The sequence below is a fragment of the Mixophyes fleayi genome, chromosome 8 (genome assembly GCF_038048845.1).
Source record: "Mixophyes fleayi isolate aMixFle1 chromosome 8, aMixFle1.hap1, whole genome shotgun sequence".
In the NCBI taxonomy this organism is placed as follows: domain Eukaryota; kingdom Metazoa; phylum Chordata; class Amphibia; order Anura; family Limnodynastidae; genus Mixophyes; species Mixophyes fleayi.
In genome coordinates this window covers 7,612,450-7,630,583 of record NC_134409.1, presented here as the reverse complement: position 1 = coordinate 7,630,583, position 18,134 = coordinate 7,612,450, and the positions used below count along the sequence as shown (strand labels likewise).

The 18,134-nt window shown below is 41.4% G+C and overlaps 1 long non-coding RNA gene across 1 annotated transcript in view; it reads right to left on the bottom strand.

The window, feature by feature from the left end:
* The window catches only part of LOC142098889 (uncharacterized), a 71,390-nt gene extending 56,552 nt beyond the window's left edge, over positions 1-14,838 (bottom strand). The window contains exons 1-2 of the long non-coding RNA XR_012678448.1: positions 14,717-14,838; positions 4,764-4,855 (exon numbers count right to left, since the gene is read on the bottom strand). This is a non-coding gene — a long non-coding RNA (uncharacterized LOC142098889). The remainder of the gene's footprint in view (positions 1-4,763; positions 4,856-14,716) is intronic.
* Between the last annotated feature and the right edge of the window lie 3,296 nt (positions 14,839-18,134).

The window sequence follows — 18,134 nt, the reverse complement described above, 5'->3', positions numbered from 1 at the left end:
ACCCAGAATTGCTCTAGCTAGTGGCAGATAAGGACACATAAATGGACTGTACAGCGTGCTAACATAGCATCTAATCAGGGGCACAGAGAGAGGGGGGGGGGATAAAGTACCTGCATGGGGGGTCTTGACCGCCTGTGCAGTGGGAGAAGCCACCAACCCGAAGAAGTTGCTATATTGGGCATAAAATTTCTCTTGGTAGCCCCACATCCAACAGTACCAAATAAATTACACATAGCAGTGTCCACATATTTGCCAACTTGCCAACTCTCCCTGAATGTCAGGGAGAATCCCTGAACTAGGGGTGATCTCCCTCACCCCCTGAAGAGTCTGGCATTCTCCCTGATGCTGAGCCAGTACAAGACGTGGTTGGCTTCGCCATCTCTGGCATGATGACACAGTTCAGAAATTGTGTCCTATGTCCATGTATTGATGCCAATGGAGGTGGCCATTTTCATGAAGACCAAGATTTAATTAAAGACTGACATGCAAGACAACATGACTTCAGTAATGGAAACAGAAATGTAAAAGACACTTCAGTCTCTAGAGATTCTTTAGCTGCTTTTCTTTAATACATAGTTAGCTACTCTCCCGGAATGTCCGTGTCCCGGAAACGTGTTCTGTGAAATGACGAATCATGCTTCTCTGTTTAGCAGCCAGATGGGCGAGTCTGGGTTTGATGGATGCCGGGAGAACGTTACCTGCCTGACTGCATTATGCCAACTGTGAAGTTTGGTGGAGGAGGGATAATGGTATGGGGCTGTTTTTCACGGTTTGGGCTAGGCCCCTTATCTCCACTGAAGGGCAATCTTAATACTTCAGCATACCAAGTTGTTTTGGACAATGCTATGCTTCCAACATTGTGGCAACAGTTTGATTAAAGCCCTTTTCTATTCCAACATGACTGTGCCCCAGTGCACACAGCAAGGACTACAAAGACATGGTTTGATGAGTTCAGTGTGGAAGAACTTGACTGGCCGCACAGAGCTCTGACCTCAACACCATCTAACACCTTTGGGATAAACTGGAACGGAGATTGTGAGCCAGGACTTCTCGTCCAACATCAGTGCCTGACCTCATAAATGTCCTACAGAATGAATGGGCACAAATTCCCACATAAATAATATATATATATATATATATATATATATATATATATATATATATACACACACACACATATATATTACTTTCTAACTCCATTTGATCACTAACAAAAAAAAGAAAAGCATGAAAGAAAAATGTAGTGAGGTTTTAATCTTGACATATTCCAGTGGTGAAGGCTGAAGACAATGAGATGTCCTTAGATGGGCTCTTGAGGATAGGAGAGTAGGAGAGACAAGGACGGCGACAGGCGCAGGTGTGATAGCCGCCTCCCCCTTCCCATCCTCACCCTCAGTGGTGCACGTTCATGCCGTGACCCTTTTCAAAAACCAAGCGGAGCTGTGTTTTGAAAACATGTGAACACAAACTTTGTTGGCTGTGGTGAGGAGTGGGGGGGGGGTGAAGGGAGACAGATTTTAAATCAAAGACAAGTTTATTTTTATCTCATTTTATGCATGTTAGACTGGCGTGGACGGCGAGGGGGTGTTATGGGTGAGGGCTCAATCGCCTGCGGCGGCATGGACCTTTAATTAGGCATTGCTTAAGTTAGTTAGTGGCGACTTCATTAGCAAAGAAAAGCGAGATTAGCAAAAAAGTTGACAGAGAAGAATATTATATAAATTGATATTTAATTAAAAATGTAAAACAATGGCACTTAAATGCAGCCTTGACGTCCCCTTACTGACATTAGTTATATTCAGTGTCAGATAGGGGTATGAAGGGCACACCGGGGAAAGCAATGGCAGAGGCGTTCAAATAGTGCGCCGTCGAGGGTATAATTATATACATTATGTAGCTCTGGTACCTGTGGTTGGTGCAAATACCAGAGAGATGAGAAGATCCATGATCCTAAGACGCCTCTCACCATCCTCCGAGTTATCTAGGATTACAGGTAGTCAGGTCTGGCCTCTATTCCTTTATCTCCATCTCACCTCCAACTGTACGTACATCAATAAATGCAAACCCTCTAAACAAAGCTGATAATACACAGAGAAATCTAAAATCAGCCATAAGCAGAGTGGAGCCCCTTTTGTAATATATTATATGTTAAGATTGTGAAAGTAGCAAAACAAGGATGTAGTCGGCCAGTTATACAAACCACTGCCCTAGATATGTGGCTAACGGAATGAAACACAAGAAATATAAGACAATGGAACGTCCTGCAGGTCGGCTTTTCCTGCAGAGTGTCACCAATACATGTCAGAGGCCCGTGAGCAAATTACCTGCTTCCCTGCCCAAACGCTGGCCCTGGATGGGGGAATCCTGCGACAGTCCAGCTAATGTCAGACAGCTTCCAGGATCTTTCCCTTTGCAACAACGTTTTTCTCCATTCATCAAAACACATGTAAGTCAGAAAACTGCAGATTAAATGGGGCCCTAGGCAGGGTAGCATGTTGGGGGCCCTCATCCCCTCAGGGTTCTACACATAATTTATCGCTATAGCATAGTGCCTTTATAATTATAGAAATAATGGGTGCGATACATATGGTCGACAGTTACATAATCAACATTTATATGGGCGACACCATAATATAGATTGGGTTGACAAGTCGACAATAACAACTCAACAGTATTATTATTTGCTCAAAAATTCTAATGCAGACGGTATTATTAGGTCGACAATTAGGTTGGGTTAGGGTTATGCTTATTCATAGGGTTTGGGATAATATTGTTTACCTACTAATACTGTCAACATTTGACTTGTGGACTTAATGTTGCCGACTTTCTAATTGTCGACCAAATGAACGTCTAACCATCGACAGCATACCGAAATAATGTTGCAGGCAGAAAGAGACAACATGGCCAATTTAGTCTGTTTGTTTGTTTTTTAATTAATGATTTATTCTCATCACATAACATATTTCTGTTTATCCGAAGCATGCTTCAGCTCCTTTCGCATTATACAGTAAATTACATCTTCTGGAGGATTATTCCATTCATTTACTGTCTGGGATGTTCAGGGACATCCTGCCATACAGGTCTACGGCTCCTCAGAACATCCAGGGAGCACACACAGTGCATGGAAGCTCTGGGAAGCCATGAAAAAGTTTCCCTGGAACCCGGCTCCTCTTAATAAAATAGTTGCATGCCAAAACATTGCACGTTCCACACTTGGCCAACACAACGGTAGTGGGGCCAGTGTTGGCGTCAATAGACAGTGATGAGCCAGAGAATGATGAGGCAACTGCGACATCAGATGAGACAACATTTTGTAAGTCATGGCTGCTCTACACTGTCCTAAGGAAGTGCAACACCATCAAAGACGGAGAAATGTTGACTTGTAGGGTCTTCCAAAACCTGGCTACTGTGGATGATGGCAAAAAAAAAATCAATGCTTCACTCATGAAGTTAAATCCTCTTTCTTACCTAGGAAGACAGACAGTCTCCATTATTAGCTGTACGTCACCACTGACCAGTAGGGATGCAAACTACAAGCTTAGGACAGAGTTTGGAATAACGCAGAGATAACAGTTTCCTCTCTCTCTAATCTCAGCCTGGCAGATTAATTTAAACAACTTGGACTACTGCTCGAGATTCCTGCAAGAAACCAAAGATAGACCAGAGTTTCTCCTGGAGTGGAACTTTTTTATTGCAATCAAAATGATAACCCCTTATCTCAGGTACATTGCATCCTATTCCAACCCCGGCCTCGCCAACAAGCCATCGCCAGAGGAACACGTGTAGATTTATCTCTACCGATTTGTTGTTTTTGGGTTTTTTTCCGGTTTAGTTTAACCCCTCTTATGCCAGCTAAGAGGTCTGCGTGCGATTACAACCCCCAAAGAATCAGCTTGTCTGCTTTAATCAGTGCAGCTGGTGAGCATATTATTAGCGGGGAGATTATGAGGGTCTGGATGAGTGGTGACGCATCGAGAGAGGCAGCAGACGTGTTGAGTAGGAGAGATACCGGGTGGAAGTCAGAGGCTGGAACTGAGAAGGCTTAAGGGGCGCAGAGAATGAAATGATTGTATTGGAAGAGGTCTGATAAAAGGCTTATAGAAAACCTTGTGAGAGAAACCAGTGAACTGATAGAAGTAATAAATCGTTTTGGAAAGGATCGACGAGGGCCCAGAAGGACTACATGCACGAGTAGCTCAGACATCAGACCTACATATGTGCTCGCTCATCCTGAGGTTCCTCTGTGAATCTGGCCTAAATCTGCACACTGCTATACAAAGGTTAACGAATACAAAGGCTTCACTGTTTTGTGCAAACCGGATAAAATAAATATTAAAAAATGACTTTGCTGGGAATGGCATCTGCTTTGGATCTGCTACTACAAAGCCTTGAAGCCACGGGTTACAAATATATATATATATGCCTGGGAAATAGTTAAACAGACAAGATCTGGGACTACAATCCAAAACTTAACCCCGTCCTTTCTGTAATTTAGTGTATTTTAAAAATAGAGAAAGCATGTACATATTTATAGTATGCTTGGGTGCAACATCATCATGTTTATGCAAATATACATATCTTACAATTATCATATTAACTCTTATAGGGCTTGTACCTCTTGCACTTCTACGTGTGTTATAGTGCTCACAGGTAGCCATATGGATCACTAATATTTGTCATGGGCTTCATCTATTTCAATGCAATAGACTATAATTATTATAGTGTATTAGATACACTCTCTAGTGGAGGTATCTGACTCTTACCTTAGCTTTCCTCTGTCTCCTTCCAAACACTGTGTGTGCTTTCTTCCAATGGGAGTTTGAAAGCCACTGGTGTCAGCAGCAGTAGTGGGAGCCTGCCATATACAGAACATATATGGGATTAAGTAAGAGACAGCAAGAAAATATAGATGCAAGATAGGCTCTTCTACAGAGTGTGTCAAATACCCTACAGCACCTAAACAGGGGCATTCATAACATCATCATCATTTATTTATATAGCGCCACTAATTCCTCAGCGCTGTACAGAGAACTCACTCACATCAGTCCCTGCCCCATTGAAGCTTACAGTCTAAATTTCATAACACACATACAGACAGAGAGAGAGAGACTATGGTCAATTTTCATAGCAGCCAATTAACCTACTAGTATGTTTTTGGATTGGGGGAGGAAACCGGAGCACCCAGAGGAAACCCACGCAAACACGGGGAGAACATACTCCTCACACAGATAAGGCCATGGTCGGGAATTGAACTCATGACCCCTGTGCTGTGAGGCAGAAGTGTTAAACACAAAAATGACTCTTTGGGTCCACTTCAGCTAAATGCAGAATTTCCATGTAAGGTGAGCACATCCTTTAAACTTGAATTAAAGGTGTAAATGTACTGCTGAACTGCATCCTGACTTTGAAGTGCTAATTCAATAAACATTTAAATAACATTCACACTTATTTGGTTACCTCATGGTTGACTCTTTGCCGACAAACTATGTGCATGCAACAAACTGTTGATCCAATTGCAACCAAAAATTGACCCCCACCATGGGTCAATGTACATATTAGAGACAATTACAGGTGAATGATTTACAAGATTCTATATGCAGGTAATTGTTGTATAATAATGAGCACATTGCCTGAGGGCCAGTTTATAATTCAGAGACAATTCTAGTCAATGGCCAGTGTTCAACAGAAAGTTCTTTATCTCTGGGCTAATTCTTAGTAGGTAACAGCTCTGTTTCTCCTCGTCTGCTGAATTCCAGCAGCAAATGAGAGTTCAGCGCAGCACAGGAAGCTGAACACTATAAGCCAATTATAGAACAGGCCAATAGCATTCCCTGGTCTGCAGTGAGCGTCCGTTTGTTGCTGCAATTCAGTGTAGGAGAAGAAACAGAGCATCTATCAATTAATAATCACAAAGGCTTGGAGCAGCTCTGTAATATTGCGGGAGGAGAAGGTATGGGCCATCTACATCCCAGAAGAGCCCCAGAAAATAAGGTTCTGGGCTCCCAGCAGTGTCGGTTCCTCCACACCGCTTGTGTATACTTCAGTTCTGGTCGTTCCTGTACTACCAAGGAGAAGTGTGTACGGTTACACAGGGGCATCAGATGTTGGGAATGGGAAGCCCAATAAAGAATCAATGTCTGTGTTTGGCAAGATGGAATATTTTTCTACTTCTGCTTCTTCTTCTGCACTCCTCCAGGGAGCCTGGAGTCCTGCCTTCACCTACATCTGGTGCTCTGGTCCTGCAAACACGATATACAACAAAGGCTGTCTTTTGCATTTTCATGTTACACATGAGCAAGATATGGGAGTAGAAAATGTGGAGACACCAATTGACTATTTGATGTTCTCCTAAATGTATCTAGTTGCAAAGTACAGCTAAAAGATCTCCATAGAACCTATTCAGACTCAGTGGCTTTAGCTAGATCCTCTACTGTAGGTGGAAGAGAAATACAGTGATAAGTTCTTTCCTGAGGGATCCCAGTGAAAGCAGCTATCTTGATAGGGTTGTCCACCAAAGTAATTCCTTTTGGGACGTCAGCAGAGCAGAGTGGGGAACTCTTATGAGTAGAGATGTTCACTGTCTCCCGTGAACTGATTTTGGTTTTGGATCCTGATTAGCTTTGTGTTATGGTTTTGGCAAAACCGTCCTCGTGTGTTTTGGTTTTGGTTTTGGATTTTTTTATAAAAAAATAAATCCTAAAATATGCTAAAATCACACAATTTTGTTCTTTCTTTTTTTCCTACATTATTATTAACCTCAATAACTCTAATTTCAAGTTAATTTTGACCATCTCACAGATCACAATATTATTTTCATACACTTTTGGATACTGCAGCGACCTGGCTGGATGGTAAGCGACAGAGCAATGACACAAACACACGGCAGTTCCTAGCACATCTAGGACACATTGGCACACAGTAGTGGCAGAAATGCAAAATGGGGGTCCACCCACCCCCACTTATGTTGGATCTTAAAAAGGAATTCAAAACTTGCAAGATCCAACGGCGTCGCGATGATGTTTTGCTTCGTTTTCAATCCGAAAAACCGGCTCGGCTCGGTACTCAGATCTGCTAAGTTCGGGTATATTCGGTTCTCGGGAAACCGAGCCTGAGCATCTCTACTTATGAGCATGCATGGGTCCAGAGCATGAGTATTGAAGCCACATTTGGACCTGCACTTGCTCAGGAGAGACCCTGCTACCCTGTCTGCTCCACATTTCGGGGCTTTGTACATCAGCGTTCCATTGAGAACATGTTACTTTGGGGAGACGCAGGGTGTTATTGAATTCACAGGTCCGAAAACTATACTTTTTGTAAGAGGATACTGGGTTTTCTTTTTAGTGCTAGTAGGTGTTGTATGCTCAGTGCATTTGGTTTCTGAATACACGTCAATCAGGCTTTGGTGAGATAGGCTATTGGACCACCTCCACAGTTCCCTGGTCACCAAGTTCCAGTTTGAATTGTTTTAAAGAAGTATTTAGCAAGCCTAGGCTTAAACCTTTTGGAAATCAGCCATCATTATTTTAGGTTGTAGCTTCTCTGAACTGTTTTTAGTCTGGTCAGAGATTGTGCCCCAGGTGTTAAGGCGGGAAACAAGGGAAAGAGTAATGACGGAGCGACCCACAAGTCTGCTACATACTGGAATATCAAATTGTACACTGTCAAACGGGGGAGCGGTGGTTTGGCTTTGCCAACTTGAGGGTGACAACATGGATGAATGACTGGATTGTGTCCACCTCAGTGAGGTAGGTCTCGTTCTTTACTGGTTTGCTGGATGGTATTGAACATACACTCTTTTTGTTGGGTGAGGGTTGGTGTTTTGTATAGGGGCCTAAGAACTCCTCATGGGAGCTTATTTATGTTAAAAGATTTAACGCATCAAATTAAAACTTCATTTCATACCCACAGGAAGTTAAGTTGCAGACATCTGAAATTGTGCTTTTTTTTCTATGTCATAATGGATATTTAATATGGAACTTGTTGGTTATTGGCAACGATTTATGCGTATATTTTTTGATAAAGCTTTTATCGATCTTCACCCAACTCTTTGTGCTGTTGTTATTCTTGTAGTGGGTAGGGTTAAAAGGGGATGTGGCCTGACCACCCAAAGATGGGTTTGTTTTCTCTGGTCTAGTGGGCCCGGCAGGGTTTAGTGGAAGCAGAGCCGGATTTAGACCTCATGGGGCCCTAGGCAAGATACTGGTTTAGGGCCCCCTCCCTGAAAAAATCCATAGCACTATAGTTTTTTAGCATAACATATCAGGGATTGGCTGGCAGACTTTAGCCCGGGGGGGGGCAAGCATATAGCACTGGCCCATAAGTAGCAGCCCATTTTTAAGGGGTGGTCCCACCGCCGTCCTGGGAAGGCCCTCTAGGGACCGCTGGGCCATAGGCAATTGCCTATGTTGCCTAGTGGTAAATCCGGCCCTGGGTGGAAGTACCCTAGACTGTAGGGGTGTTAATGTTAGAAGGGGTAGATAGTAGGAGTGGGATTGTGCAACTAGAAGCAGGAGGCATTTAGTGGAAGTAAATGTAGTGTAGCCTGGGGTTTGGTGCTTTTTTAGATGTATCTCAATGGTGCATTGGTAGCAGTTTTGTTAGGTTTGAGGTCTAATTTATTCATAGCTTGAGGATTATCTTTGCCAAAGGGTTTAATAAACCACATTTAATGACATGCCCACCTGAAGCCCCGTGGCCAGCCTCCATGATTATATTTTCTAATATATGCAGCCATGGGGTGTGTTGAAATTTGATTGTTTTTGGCAAGTAAGTAATCATTAAAAAAGAAAGCTGTGGCCGACTCTTGTGGGCTTTTATAATTTTTGGAAGTGAAGTATAAAGAGGATCTGGGATGACAGCCTAAAGATGGACCTGTGTATTAAATATGGTCATCATCATTCTTTATAGGACCTCACAAATTACACAGCACCGGACAGTCAGCATATAAGTCCCATGAATACAATTAAAAATTATAAAACATGAAAGTACAAGGACATGATGACTAAGAACAATAATAAGTATCCCATAGGCAAGTAGTAGTGCAGTAAGTACTGGTTAAATATAAAGGTTAACAAAGCACAAATAAAAACTATACATAAAAAGTAACAGGTACATACGAGTTGGGCAAAACATTGCAGACAAGTTACAACGGATAGAGAGGACCCTTCTCCAGTCTAAAGGGAAGGGAGAGGAGGAGACAGTAGGAGCAAATTGGACACAAGTGGATGAGGAGAGAGCAGCAGACAGAGGGAGTGGACTGTGGTGAGTGGGGTAGTGTAGGCAAGAGTGAAAAGCTGGATTTTGAGAGAGCGCTTGAAGGATTATACTTTGGGGAAAGTCTGGTGGGGTGAGGGAGGAAGTTCCATAGGTGAGGACCAGTCTGGAAGAAGTCATGGCGGCGAGTCGAGGAGGAGATTAGAGGGAAGGAAAAGCGGCGGTCGGAGGCGGAGCACAGAGTGTGAGTTGGGTTATTTTATATGACGAGATCAGAGATTTGTGAGAGCTTTGAAGGTGAGCGTGAGAAGCTTAATTCTGGAGGGAATGGGGTGCCAATGAAGGAATTTGCCAAGTGGTGCAGTGGAAGAGGAGAGGTCGTAAAAGAAGATAAGCCTTGACGCTGTGTTCAGGACGGATTGTAGAGAAGAACGGTGGGTGAGGAATAGGCCACCTAGGAGGAGGTTGCAGTAATCCAAGCAGAAGATGATACGAGAGTGAACCAGATTTTTGGTTACATCCTGAATGAAAAGGGCAATGTTATGACGTTAAAGGCGACGGGACTGTATGTGTGGAGGGATGATGACTCTGAGGTAAAACAGTGGACAGCATAATGTTACTGTGAGGGAGATGAGTGGAAGTGATATTAGAAGAGGGGAAGATGATGAGCTCTGTCACATATTAAGTATGAGGTTGTAGTATGAGGTAGTGTGAGCATTGGGCCAATTCTGGTGGGAATGGCAGAGAGGCAGTCGGACATGTGGAATAAGAAAGAAGAGGAGAGAGGTCAGGGGAGGAAAGATAGATTTGGGTGTCATCAGCGTAGATGTGATATTGGAGGCCGAAGTTGAGTTAAACAATGGAGGAGGGGAAGAAGAGAGGTCCAGGGACAGAGCCTTGAGGGACTCCTACTGATAGAGGAAGAAAAGAGGATTATGAGTCAGAAGTAAAGACAGTCTGTGTATAAAGCACTGTACAAATGGACTGTCCAAATGGGGTTCTGGCTTGGCATTATTCAGGCAAGCCAGAAAACAGAAAGAGCAATTTTCAACTCTTTTTTTTTCGACTGCCATGTTTCACATTGGTAAAATACATAGCTAGAATCATTTATATGGCATAGGGTGATTTCAAGCTGAACACGTTGCCAGCTACCCTCTTTGGTGCTGCTTCGACCCTCAGATATTTAGGTTCCTTTGGGGCATTCTTCATTTTCCAGGTAGCCACCAGTAATAACCTATCTTGTTGGAGTGAAAAAACTCCCATGTGACTATAGCCAAACTTACATCCTCTTTTCTGATTAAAATCCCGATTTCTAACATTCTTTCACAATACCTTAGGTAAGAAAGTTACATTGCTAAAATCGGATCCAAGTTTAAACTTATTGTCGGATTACACGGAGTAGAGAAGATATTTTTTTTATAATGCACAATTTTCACCCAAACTTGTAAATTATGAAATGCATTTTTTATCAAAAGCTGTAAAATACATCAGTATTATATTTTTTTTAAAAAATCAAGAACAGTGCGAGCAGCCGCTGACTGCTGTGTGTGTTCCCGAAGGGAGAGAGCGCTGGGTTTTCCCCAGGTGGATCGCCCTGCTTTTGTATGCATATTCTGTACCAAGGATGGAATGGACATATGTTTTGAATGTGAAATGGAAGCCCATGGCATGAGGTTAGCAGCCAGACCTGTCAAGTATCCTAGTTGGAGGCAAATCACTTTAACATTATTCTTTTTGATGTTAAAACAAAAGTTTGGTGCTCTACCTGTTCTAAGATAAAATCCAGAATGATTTAAAAGAAAATAAAAAATAAAAATGTTTCTTTGTAGCTGCTCTGTAGTGTATTTTAACACCTGATTTAAAATGTAGGTAGAATTAGAGGATACCTAAATTTTCCTCTGCTTGTGTCATGGGGAATTTAAGCAATGGGTCCTATAGGGAAGTTGTGGAGGGACCTCCCCCTTCAATCCACTCCCCATTTACCCGCTATCGCTAAAGACATAGCACAAGATCTGATTCATAGAAAGACAATACCTTATAATGCACTAATTACATAAATAACTGGCAATCAGATACTGTTGCATGAAATACATACTTTAATGTTATCCTTTTAAGCTGCCAAATTCAAATTCTGGCTACAAAGTCAGAGGAGATCCTTAAAAATATCATCATCAACATTTATTTATATAGCGCCAACATTTTTCTTAGCGCTTTACAATTGGGGACGAACATAGTAAATTAATAAACAAACTGGGTAAAACAGACAAAGAGGTGAGAAGGCCCTGCTCGAAAGCTTACAATCTATGGGACAATGGGAGTTTGATACATGAGGTTAAGTCTACATTTTGCATTTTGGCCCAGCCAGACTGTAAAGGTAAAAGTGACTCATAAGCTAAATGATCCTGTCACACAACAATGTTGGTCAAGGGGTAGTTTCCTTGTGTGAAATTGTGTAATGGGTGGTAATAGGGTAATGTAGTGAGGTTAAGGTGGTTGAGGAATATTATAAACTTGTCCGAAGAGGTGGGTTTTCAGAGAACGCTTGAAAGTTTGTAGACCAGAGGAGAGTTTTATTGTGCGAGGGAGAGAATTCCATAGAGTGGGTGCAGCCCAAAAACACAAGTTTGTCTCGGGGTCCTACTAGGCCCCCTATGCTGTTAGGCCTGCATCTCCTGCTATTCATATAGTTTCACCCTAGGGATAAAGCAAGGTTGACACACCTTGCAAAATACCAAGTATTCCCACCCTTGGTACTTTTCTGGGGGCATGACCCTACAGCAGTAACAGTCTTACAACCAATGAGATTGAATATATTTTTTTCCTCATATTCTGACTTTTATTTACCCATCTGCTTGAGTGTAATCTTAATCTCCAATGCATCAACATTTTTGGAGGCCAGAGGCTGGCTGGGCTGGGGGCAGGGGGTTATCTGCCCCCCGGTCCGGTCCCATAGTGGGCTACCTTGAGCTGGGTCACAGCGCTACCTGCTTTTTTCCCTTTAAAATAGTTCTAATAAGCAGTTGAGCCGAGTCTCAGCCCCACGGGCTAAAATTTACCAGCCAGCCCCTGACAGAGACATAGAGAGGAAGCGGGTCACTAGACCACCATTTACATTACTAATTACAAACTTTTTGACTTTACAGAGTATTTAATTTTACACATATATGCCTACCAGGAGATATTTAATTGAGCTATAATGAGTGGAGATTGAGCATTGATTAAGCGTTTACTATTGCAGAGATGACCCCCCCCTCCCCAAGTTGATTTCCAACATCCTGAGTTTTTCTGATAATTTGGTGCTAGCTGATACTTTTAATCAAACTCCTTTTATACCATTGAAAGTTCAATTTTTGTGGGAAACTGCATTTATATTGGTAATTGGATCAATAACAATATTTTGTTAACAAAATTAAAAAATATGACATATGAAACTAGGTCCTGGCATCTTCTTATTGATTTATTTGAAAAAACTACAGTTATGACCAAAAGTTTTGAGAATGACACAAATATTATTTTTCACAAAGTCTGCTGCCTCAGTTTGTATGATGGCAATTTGCATCAGATGAATGCAATTAATTTCAAAGTCAATCTTTGCCATGAAAATAAACTTTATTCCCTAAACAACATTTCCATTGCATTTCAGTCCTGCCACAAAAGGACCAGCTGACATCAAGTCAGCGAGTCTTTGGTTAACACAGATGAGAGTGTTGACGAGGACAAGGCTAGAGATCACTCTGTCATGCTGATTGAGTTAGAATAACAGACTGAAAGTTTTAAAAGGAAGGTGGTGCTTGAAATCATTGTTCTTCCTCTGTTAACCTTGGTTGCCTGCAAGGAAACACATGCAATCATCATTGCTTTGCACAAAAAGGACAATGGCAGCAGACAGGTGTGAGTGCATCTGCACGCACAGTGAGGCGAAGACTTTTGGAGGATGGCCTGGTGTCAAGAAGGCCAGCAAAGAAGTCACTTCTCACCAGGAAAAACATCAGGGACAGACTGATAATCTGCAAAAGGTACAGGGATTGGACTGCTGAGGACCGGGGTAAAGTCATTTTTTCTGATGAATCAGATTTCAGATTCTTTGGGGCATCTGGAAAAACGCTTGTCCGGAGAAAGAATGGTGAGCGCTACCATCAGTCCTGTGTCATGCCAACAGTAAAGCATCCTGAGACCATTCATGTGTGGGGTTGCTTCTCAGCCAAGGGAGTGGGTACACTCACAATTTTGTCTAAGAACACAGCTAAAATTGCTCAGACCATGCAAATAGGCCATTGTCATACACAATTGTATACACAAGATTTAAGGTCGCCCATGTCTTAAGATGAACTTTGTGCGTTATCTTCATCAACATTTATTTCTTTTCATTCCACCGTAAATCAGACCCACAGTACTTATAAAAAAGCTTGTTGTGTATTTTACTTAATTGACAGGTAGAGGGCACATTTGCATAATGAACTATTCAAATATGCATTTTTTTATTAGAGCTTACAGGCATTCTTTGTCCGCACCAGCTACAACAAGCAGGGACCCTATAGAGATGAGCTACAATTGTCATATCCGATTAAGCTCGCTGTTAATTTGAAATACTGTTGTTCATCTTTTTGATTCTTTCAACAAGTTCAGGATAACGCGCTATGACAAGGGGCTGCTCAGATATAGAAATGAGTCACTTACACGATGCCGCAATTGTCATGACTCTATGAAACAGAGCTGCAAGGAAAATGTTGTTGGGTCACTTGAAATATATGCAAATATGACATTTCAGTCCTGTTTAGCATATCTACACATCAAACTTTTCCATGTATCTCTAGCGACCGTACTGTGTAGATGAGGCTTAAGGTCAGTGGCAAATTCTTGCTGTATGACAAGAAAAGATCAGTGGCTTTCTGTGAAAACTTCATGCGAAATATCAGCCCCTCTTGGACTTGGCAAACGCTTAGGTGAAGTGCGGGAGAGCCAGGCTGGATGACAAGTTACCTGCAGACAGGGCAGGGTGAAATAGAATAAGATGTGACAAGACGCCAGAAAGAGCTGGAAAAAGTTATTGCGCTGCGAGGAACAAAATTTGAGAAGTTAGTGGGTTGAGGTGAAACTCAGGTAAAGGGTCAGAAGCAGCCAATGTATGAACTAAACCTGAAATAAACCTGAAATAAATATTTTATGATGTCCTAGCGAATGTCAGAATGCTATTTTGTACTTTGCTGCTCATCGTACACTGCTATTTATCTCTGTCCTCTCTCTAGTCGTTGTCCTGTTAGAATATACTGTATGCTACAACATACTTTTATCATCTGTTTGCATAATATTGCTGCAAAAATAGACAATCCTATCCTAATTTATATAATCCTAGAATTATAGTAGTTCTCAATTGCAGGTGCTTTAGCATTGCACGGATAAGCTCTGATAACTGTTGGTGACATGTCTGCTGAGTCACCAGCCCTAACTCTGATAAAGCATTGCCCCTCTGCTCTGTGCCCACTGCCTCCATTCCTATACATACCTTTTACTCGTCCTTCTGTCTTCTCTTTCCCTTCTGTCTTCTTTCTTTCTGCTTCTGGCCCCTCTCTGCGCCGCTCCTCACTGAAAATGCCGGACCGCCCCTGGGGTAGTGATTAAGCAACATCACTACCGTATAACTGAGGCTAAACAAGCTGTGGGGAAGCAAGAAGTTAAAATCATGGTTCAACTGTGCATTGAGGAAGAATCTACCAGCGAGTGGAATAGTCAGATTGTATTGGTGCCGAAGCCCGATGGGACGGTGCGCTTTTGCAATGACTTTAGACAGTTAAAAAAGGTCTCCCAGTTTGACACTTATCCTATGCAATGAATAGATGAACTGGTAGAAATCTTAACTCTTTAAACTTTTCAAACGGTTATTGGCAGATACCCCTAACAGCTTCTGCCAAGCCCAAAACTGCATTGCCTTTTGGGCTACATGAGGCACCTGATGTGTTCCAGAGGGACATGGATAAACTCTTAAAGCCACATAGGGCACATGCTACTGCGTATCTGGATGACATAGTCACCCATACCCGGGATTGGGAGTCACATCTTCCCAAACTGAAGGCTGTATTGAGGGCACATGGCCTTACGGACAATTCCAAGAAATGTCGGTTGTCCATGTCAAAGGGAAAATACTTGGGATATGCAGTTGTATGGGGGGAGGTCAAACCCCAGGTCAATAAAGTGGATGCCCAAGTCAGAGAGGGAAACCTAATAGAGGACATTTCTTGGATTGGTAGGATACAACCGTCGGTTCATAGAGAGCTACTCCACTGACAGAACTTCTCAAGAAAGCCTGTCCAGACAAGCTAAACTGGTCTGAATTGGCAGATGTTGCCTGGGAGGACCTAAGGATGGCTTTAAGTACAGCACCGTTGCTACAAGCTACCTCTTGGGTAGGGGTAGGGAGTGTACCCTGGTGACGGTCCATGCACCATTAAATGGATGCAGGTAAATAATATATACCAGAGTGACCCAGTGGTTCCTGGGATTGCAGTCTATCCTGTTCACAGTAGAGCATAGATTAGGAGCTATGCATAAAAATGCGTCTGCTGTCTCCCGCAAACATGCGCTCCCTGCAGTATTTGCTTCGCCCAGGTTGACGAAGCTAAGAAGGGTGTGTGGCAGAAAGGGCAGTTTGCCACAGGCCGTTAAGGGAGAGCCTAATAAATTCTTTGGCATATATAATATATGGCATATTATATATATATATATATATATATATATATATATATATATCTACTATATAAATGCCTAGTGGCGTGTGTGAAAAAAAACCAAACCAAGCTGCAGCGCCACCTGCTGGGCAGAGTTATACACTGACCTATATATTTCTTGAAGGAGAAGTGACAGTTGGGAGTGGTTGGTGGTTGCCGGGGGCGACGAGTACGGAGAAGCAGTGATATGAAGGTGCAGGTTATGAATACTGCCCTTCAAGGAAGACTGATTGAGCACAGCGATAAGGTGTTTAGCAGAAACGTTGTGTATCGAAAGGTTTTAGAACAGTAAGACGATGGAGATTAAGGATGTGGCAATGAGGATGAAGGATGAGGTGATGGAGAAAAATGATGAGGTGGTGACATGTGGACAAAACCACGTTAAAAAAGGGCGCTTGCGTCGGGAAGTAACGCTCTTCCCCTGAGGAGGCCTGGCCTAGCCCCAAATGCATGACAAGAACCTTTTTAACACCTTAAGTAGCTTGATTTGACTAGAATGCATGAGTATCATGCACGGGTTAACTTGTATATATATATATATATATATATATATATATATATACACATATATATGTATATATATGGATATGAGAGAGATATTTAGAATTAGAAAATATACTCAAGCAGGGGTGTGGGAATTGACATTTTCATGAGGGGGCAAAAGACCAGGGACTACTATAAGGGGCTTGGAGCCCCTTTTTATCGCTTTTGGTATCTTGTTTTACAACAGTTGTTCATTTTTGTCAGTGTTTCAGGGGTTTTGTTTTGCAATTCAGGGTAAAAGTAGAGTGAAAAGTTGTCCATCATCAATACAGGTTATTTATTAGATGTTTATGAACAGAACACTTAGGGCTAGATTTACTAAGCTGCGGGTTTGAAAAAGTGGGGATGTTGCCTATAGCAACCAATCAGATTCTAGCTTTCATTTATTTAGTACCTTCTACAAAATGACAGCTAGAATCTGATTGGTTGCTATAGGCAACATCTCCAATTTTTCAAACTCGCAGCTTAGTAAATCTAGCCCTTAGAGTTTTTTAAATAAACAGATCAATCAATCTGTATTAAATCTATACTAAGGCAATCTATATTAAAGAACATTTGGTAGTTACACTAAAACAATCTATCATTTAAAAAAGTTTCATAAGTTTAGAACAAATACCATTACTTCAGATAGCAGCATGAAGGCTTTTGTGTAGCAGCTCATGTGTGGGGGGGGGGCACAATCTTTGCCCACCCAACAGAAATCTTGGGGGGGCACCTGCCCACTCTACCCCATCGGTTCCTACACCCCTGTATATGTGTATAAAACATCAACATTGAATAACAAAATAACTGAACACACAAGAATGCTGTAGTCAGTTATTTATAGAATCTCTATTAAGACGTCGCAGATGACTCTAACAGATTCATTTTTATGTCTTAAAATAACAAACATGCACAATTCACAAGCTGCTCAGGTTCTCCACATTTTCCTGCACAAATGTAGGAAGCCACCAATATTGTGACACTTTCCCTGCCCAGTGATGATACCAGCTGGCTGTGACTTTACATCTGCATTTCCCTTCTATATTTTACAGACTGGTCCGTTGCCAATCCACTGGACCTCGTCCATTTACTCCTTTTTAAAACTCAAGATTTAGCCAACTCTAACGGCCATTTTTCAGGGGGCTGCAGCAGCCAGCGTTGATTTACTGAGGTTATTGCAGAAAATTAATTCTTACAGCTTTAGAAAAATACAGTAATTTGCATTGAAATGAACTGACTGCTTAATACTGATTTCCAGCTCTTTTATAAATAGTACTCATATAGGCAGCATCATTGTATTCCCCTCAAAATTGTTTATGTGTGTCATAATAATAATAACACACTATTTTAGCATTATTAATAGTATTAATATTATTATTATTATTATTATTATTATTATTATTATTATTATTACATTATATTGGATAAACAATTTTAAATAAATAATGTATTGATATCAACAGTATCACAAATAATAATCATAATAATAAATGGAAGGTGTAAATATTATTATTATTATTACATTATATTGAATAAACAATATTAAACAAATAATGTATTGTTATCAACAGAATAACAAATATTAATCATAATAATAATAAATAAAAAATATAAATATTATTATTATTATTTTTTTTAATTTTTTTAACATTGGGTAAACAATAAAAAAATGAT